Below are 6,068 nucleotides of genomic sequence, written 5' to 3' on the forward strand. Positions count from 1 at the left end.
TACGCTTCCACGCGACGCCGATATATTCCGCGAAGAAGAACGACCCTTTAAAAGCGCATTTGCGGTGACAGTATGTCTTGGTACATATGGGAGTCTAAAATATGTGAGGTAATGACTGAAGAATCGCCTCAAACTTTATTAGCGTGCGCACGTACATGCGCTCGGAAACAAGGTAGGTTTATACATTGCTTAATTGGCCGCTCGCTCGCGCCACAGTCGAAATTGGTAGTGGTGTCGTAAAGCCATGCATGCGCGTGCACATGCGATTGTTATATTCCGTTATTTCGATCGGTTCTATACATTTATAACCTTAAGAAAAGCAGCCGAAGGGTTGCAAGGTTCGGCAGAAGGACTTTTTTAGAATGCGTCCGGCATTCCACTTCCTCCTTTCCCTCATTACGTTTTCAGAAACTTCTACGTGACCCTGTGTTTATCAGCTGCTAGACAAGTACACCGTAACAGATATTACGAGCGGTCATGGAAGAGTAGTGTGACTTTTGGGGCCGCATGCGCCTGCCTCTTTGTTCGACTGTGCATGACTGGAGAAAACAGTTATTCTACCCTTGCTTTTCCTCCTGATAGACTGCAGCCCCTTTTCTCTCTATAAAGCCTGATCGTTCATTTTTTACCTGCTCAGTTTTGCAAGTTGCGATATTTGGAGGGCTTGGTTGCCGACCTCAACCTTATAGGCACCGGACAGGGCCCAGAGGGCGACACGAAGCCCGCAACACACAGCCCCAGCTTCGACGGATGCGCGCAACACTGGGTCGCTCCCTCCAATCCAGTACTTTCCTGGCAGGGGCGCGCTCATATTTTCGCAGTGCAGATGAAGCATATTAGTCACCCATTTTAGATTTGAAACGAAGTTGACACATATTGTACCGCCAATCTGTCGCCCAGTGCAGGTGAGGGAAGAAGGATTTACTGGATCGAAATATCGTATGGTAAGGCAAACGAAAAACACGTATAGGGGGAATCCCAGAAGAGAAACGCTTGTACAGCCAGCCTGAGGGCACAACTTTCTAAAACTCTGCATGGTTTACTTCAAAAGAATACGTAATTTGTATTTGTCGGATCATGACAAGAGGAGCTTTATGTCCGCAAGTATATCAGATGTTGCGCGATGTTTCCGCGCGGGGTATTTCATCTATGTCAGTGCAATTGCGACTGCGGAACTACCAACTGGAGCGCATGCATGTCTGTTATTCATGTTTTTGACACGGAAGTGATGCTCCGTACATGAACCAGCAAAAAAGTTACATTTGTGTGTTTATAGCGGTAGCGCTGACGTTATAAGCGGAACGAACGATGGAATAACAAATCTCGAAGACTGGCATCGTATTTGGTTAAATGCCTATTTTGAATACACGACCTCGATTACAAAATCAGCCAAATATTAGACGGGTGCATCGGGTTCGACGTGCAATCTGTCTTTAATGTATCGTCATTGGTTTATGCACGAGCAGTTCAAGACACATAATATCCCCATTTCCATCCTCGCGGACGGGGAAAATGGATAGCTTTCGGTCTATGTTGCTCCCTCCGCCAAGAAGCCATATGGTTTTTCGGGTGTAGCGAAGCAACCTGGCAGTATAAAAACACACCCAAAAAAACGATACTCTTCAGAAGAAGGCTATCACAAAAATTCCATTGGACGGAAAGAGTGTAGGGGAAGTGGTAATCTGGTCATTGTCATCATAACCTGTATTCCTTCGAAAGTGGCCTTTGAAGCTTCAGTTCGCACAACAATAAAATGTTCATCCGCAGTTAGGAGCCCCCATCAGATATACTTAATTACCATTCATGAATCCGCCCAAAATCTGAATTCTGAATCCGCCCAAACATTCCCCTCCTCAAATTACGACATTCTCAGGCAAATAAAATCACGCCTCGGTCTCCCTATTTCCTCAGCTGGAAGACAGATAGCACGTCTCTTTTTTACAAACTATACCACAACTTTCCTCAGCTACATGGCTCGCTTTTACTTCCGCACTACCGGACATCTCGTCGCTTATTCAATCCCATTAGTATTCAGAGTCTGTTTGGCTCTACTAGTGGTTTTAACATATCATTTCTGCCTACAGCCATTGAAGAGTGGAACGAGTATTGTCACTGCAGAAAAGGTTTTATTAGCTTTTAAATTGCTTTTAATTGCATTTATTTGGATTTTAAATCCTAAGTTACGTTTCTTATAAATTTATAGCTTTAGTGATGGCCGCCTACGACTGTTAATTGCTGTTTTCATTTTTTGTTGTTCGTTCGCTGTCGCATGTACTTTTTGGGATTAGGAATTGACCGTTAACCATTTCCTTTCTCATGCTCGGTGTGCTTTTTGTTTTTTGCTGCTACCTGTATGTTTGGTAATTAAAAAACTGTAACCATGTATCGCATTTTCATTGCCATTTGTAGTTTGATTGTTTCACCACCTTAAGTAGTACCCCTAGAGAGACCCTTAAGAGTAATAAATGATGATCATGATAATAACATCTAATATGCATATCAGAATAAATTACAGACTGCTAATATTCGTTTATTTTCTTCTCTCTTCGCCAACGGGTCCGACATGAGACATCTGTTTGAAATAATCAGTAGTGCTTTAATTACTGTCAGCATCTTTGCACCAAAAGTCACGGAGCAAAAATTTAGTTCCCTGAGGACGCCCCTCACTAGTCCGGAGCAACCGCAATCGCAAGAAATAAGAGAGATAAAGTTTCTCCTCGGATCCCCCTATTCAAACGCGCATTCCGTCCTGTGTTCCTATATTTCCAGATTTTATTGCTACACGTCTTACCGGTATTTTTCTAACCCTTTCAGTGGCTTCCACAACAATTTTGTAGAATTTTTTGCAAGAACAGACGATGATTTTATGCTATAAAATAGGTGACGAACTATCTGGGGAGGTTAACGCCTTAATTGTCCGCCGCATATGTGGTTATATGGCACCCGCCGAGTGGCTCAGTGGCTAAGGCGTTGCGCTGCTCAGCACGAGGTCGCGGGTTAAACTCCCGGCCTCGGCGGCCGCTCTTCTGATAGAGGCGAAAAGCAAAAACGTCCGTGTGTGAGAGATTTTGGCGCACGTTAAAGATCCCCAGGTGGTCAAAATAAATTCGGAGCCCTCCACTACGGCGCGCCTCATCACCTTCGTTGCGTCGGCGCGTTAAACACTACAATCAATCAATCAATCAATCAATCAATCAATCTGGTTATATGTATTTATTGCGGCGTTATATGCATATGAAATATTAGATGAAGCCGAGTACCAACACTGGGTGATAAATTACGTGGTTATAACAGCTTATGGCGGGCCTTGTTTATTGCTCACTTAAGTGCATTTAATTAAGCGTACTTAACTTATTTATTTCACACTTAAGTGCATTTACCACCTCCTAACGAGCCTACTAACCAGACCCCAACGAGCATCTCGTACATCACAGGAGCATGTAATCCACGCTGTTACAGTTGGCTTTTCAAGATGTAGTAACCACGGCTTGCTATCCTCGAAAAAATTACGCCCACCTCCCCTCGCGGGAACCCTGGTGTGATGCGACGCTGAAGGAGGTTCCATTGGCGTTTCCGTTGGGTCGATTAGTCGAATTTTGTGAAACGCGTACTGAACGTCCATTGCGTTTCCATCACATCGTTGGGTTTCCGCGAGGTGAGGTGGGCGTAATTTTTCACTTTTGAGCATGTATGCATGCAAATGAAAGTCGTTTAGGCGTTGTTTAGGAGGTAAGGTCGTATCAAGCAATCCTCGGGTACTGCAAGAGAGCAAGCGCAAGCGCGGACGACCGTCGACTGAGACCGGGGGGAGCGCCCGAAAGGGGAGGAGACCGTGGAGAGTGAGAGTACTGCACATCCGCACAGTGCGCCGCCGCGCGCAGCGCGACCGCAGATGTTGGGAGAGAGTGTTCGCCATTGGAGAGAGGAGAGGAGGCGAGCTGAGGAGAGACGCAGCTGTGCGGACGCGGACGACGGACGCACGCAGGACAGGGCCGCCGGCAAGAGATGCTCCTCTCAGCGTCGCATCTGAAAAAGAGCGGAAGAAAACTCTGCGGGAGAATGCAAATCCTTGAGCACAGCCGTCCCAGTTGCGTCAATCTATGGCGCTGGAGCAACGCTACAACATTAGATCGGCGCCACGCTTTATTTGGATGTTTCGCACCTACTATGAGACATATCTGCACGAATTCGTTGCAGTATACAGCAAGTATCCCCCAAAATAACGTTAGGGCATGCATTTATGCAATGGTGCGTCCCCACGGGCTAAGGCGGTCGTCGCGGCGACACCGACCCAGAGTTGCGCAGGTGTTACGGCGGCTGGCGCTGCGGCCGCCCGGCAAACTTTGCTGTACGGACCCTATATCCCACCCTTCGCCACTCCCCTTCGCCCAAAGCCTCCCTTGTGTCTTGTTTAAAGGGACACTGAATTTATTTGTAAAAACTGCGGGATTACTAGCGCAAATTGTAGTCCGGAGTATATAGGCCATGTTTCCACCACTCCGAGTGCGTTTACGCGAAGTTATTTAGTAGATAAATAAATACGAAAATGCGGTCCTCCTCTCTGCGCCCTCGCCCATTTTCTGTGGAGTTTTCGTGTGGCGTCAGAAGGAGGCGCTACTGCATGGCTCGCCGGCATTCCGACTGAGTCAAGTCGGCACAGCTTCTCGTCCATCGGCCGCTTACGGGTCGTCGCAATTCGTTCACACAGTTGAAACGAAGCCAGGACACGGTTTCGAATGGAAGAATGTGCCTTTCTTTACTTTGTTAGTTTGTAGACTGTATCTAGATCCAAGTAAAGGTCGCTTCACACAAGCGCTGCACTAGCGCACATGCTACGCTTCGCTGACTGGTAGGTTAGTAGGAAACCTTAAGGCCACTTGAAGGTGGGAGAAGAGTCAGCGAAGTCAATATAGGTACTAAGGAAATAAAATCAAGTGAAACTTTTACCGTACGGCGTAAAACTAGGCAGCACGAAGCAGTTTCTTACGCTTGGTGAACACGCACCGCGGTCAGCAGCATTACTACGCATCTGCGAACGCTTTTCCGTCTAATAAATGCATTTGCTAGACATAAGATATTGTGGAAATTTTGGGGACGCTGACTGCACGAGCGCTATTCAAAGAACAGTCACCTAAGCTGCTTAAAACGCTAAAACTAAATAAAAGTGGAAACTTCTTATATATTATATACCTTATATTTCCGTCGCCACCTGCGCTGGCCCGTGGCCGAGTGGTCTGAAGCACTAGAAATATTTTGCGATTCGCAAGTTCATATCCGGGACGGCACTTTTTTTAAGGTGATGTTTTTTCGTTTTCTGCCGATATTTTAAAAACGGAGTTCACCATTTTGGGGCCGTAACGTTCACTGCTCCACGAGCGACTTCCAAGAACGCGCGCAGACAGACACTTACGCGCTAGCCAGTTCTCTTTGGCGTGCTGTGGCCATAAGCACCGACTGCCTAAGGTGAGTGGGGACAGGCCAGATGCAACAGACCCTCGGTCTGGTGCGAACACGCTTTTTACGATACAGGCATGACTGAGGCAAGCTCCAAATATGAGGGAAATGCGCATAGCATTTGAGCGTCTGCGGTGACGTGGGGTATTTTAATCTACTGCATAGGCCTCGGCTAGTGATTGCTACGATTCTAAGCCGTCCTGGGACGCTTATCTTAAGCATTTTACAGCCGACAACATTGCAGAAGCGCGGCATGACGATTACTGAGATATCGAGAATTCCCATCAGATAACGTCGGATGTCAAGCATGTTGTTTTACAGAACCGAAACCAAAACTTATTTGCATGCTAATCGTGGGCATCGTCCAACCACGGTGCATTTCTTCCCGTCGTCACAGCGTTCAGTTGCAGCGGCCGCCGCAGATCTCGCATGGTAGTTTTTCTTCTTTCGAGCTTTATAAAATAATTACCGACTTGTCAACCGGATAAATGATGAAAAGTGTGTTAATTTGAGGCAGTCTACGCAGTGCAATCAAAAACGGGAGCTTGACAAATTCACTTCAGTGTTCCTTTAAGTGGCTTTGAGGAAACCATGTTTACTCCATATAAACCCAC

This window comes from Haemaphysalis longicornis, unplaced genomic scaffold, assembly GCF_048455015.1.
Source record: "Haemaphysalis longicornis isolate Haplotype H1 unplaced genomic scaffold, Haemaphysalis longicornis Haplotype H1 scaffold_13, whole genome shotgun sequence".
NCBI lineage: Eukaryota > Metazoa > Arthropoda > Arachnida > Ixodida > Ixodidae > Haemaphysalis > Haemaphysalis longicornis.